This window comes from Theobroma umbraticum, unplaced genomic scaffold (genome assembly GCF_002168275.2).
Source record: "Theobroma umbraticum cultivar Fairchild unplaced genomic scaffold, ASM216827v3 scaffold_60.0, whole genome shotgun sequence".
Classification (NCBI taxonomy): domain Eukaryota; kingdom Viridiplantae; phylum Streptophyta; class Magnoliopsida; order Malvales; family Malvaceae; genus Theobroma; species Theobroma umbraticum.
In genome coordinates, this window is record NW_018397288.1 from 207807 (window position 1) to 209148 (window position 1342).

The following is a 1342-nucleotide window of genomic DNA, read 5'->3' on the forward strand; positions in this document are numbered from 1 at the left end:
AACCATATAAACTCAATACACTTAATTTATTCACGTGCATGGCAGCACATCAATTAATAATTCTGTAACCTAATCTCATAGTTTTCATTAACCTTACTCACAATCATTTAACATACAATCCATATACTATCAAATAACCAATGCCATCACAACACCATGCAGTCACATTGCATGCTTACCTTTCGGTTTTAGCTTGAGTTCCACACATATAGTTCACAATTTCCTCACATCCATAGTCACCTTTGCTGCCACAAACGTAGACAATCAATATACATCTCATTTTCCTTATTACTTGTGATTTCAAGACTAAAATACTTACCCATTGCTTGTCTAGCTCAAAATCATCATACATTCCAAGATCCACCCACATGCATGCATCGGGTTCTTTGAATCTTTGTAGATCCTTGCCCCAACAAGTAAAATCTCACATTATAATCCGTTCAAAGACATGCATTTCAAACAAAATGATAGTCTCTACTTTCCTTACCTTAGAATTTCTAAACATGAACCACCAAATCTCTTTTAACTTCAACAATGCATGTGGGTGGGAGAAAATACCTCTTGGTTTTTCTCTAGTTTCTCCAAGTCGAACCTTCCTTCCTTTCTCTCTTTTCTTTCCTTCTTTCCTCTCCTTTCTCTTTTCTTCTTGGTTGTGGGTAGACCCTTCAAGGCGAAAGCCTTGAAAATGGCTTCACTTTTTCATTTTTGCCCACACATGGTTGGATTGCCCAAAGCCACATTTCTTTGCCATTATTTTCTCTTCTTTTCTCTTTACCTTCCTTGCATGGGCAGATTGCCCAAAGCTTGATGGCCTTTTTGTTATTTCTGCTTTGCTTTTATGGGGTAAAAGTACAAGGCAAAAAGCCTTTGAATTCTTTCCACCCGCCACATCCATTTTCCATCCTATTTCATTTTTTTGTTTTCCTTGATTTCTTTATTCTATTCTTTTTTTTTCTTTTCATCTCTTTATTTGCTCTTTATTCTCATTGGACCAACTCACTTCCCACTCACATTTCATGCACAAATTGTCTCTTTTGCTCATTGGTCCAAAATCTATCCTAATTGCCTACCATCCACCACCTCATTTTCTTACTTTTATTTTTATTTCCTTTGCAACCTATTTCTTCCAATTACATTTCATGCACAACTTTCCTTTATATTTTAATTGACCATTTGTTATACCATTCAAATCACATGTAACCCACTTTCTTCTTTCTTCATTTGACTACCAAATGCACCAATCACATTATATGCAAATAAACTTTAATCTTATTCTTTCTTTTACTTCACATAGTGGGGGTCCCACATGTTCCCCACTAACTTCTCCTTTTTGCATATAATA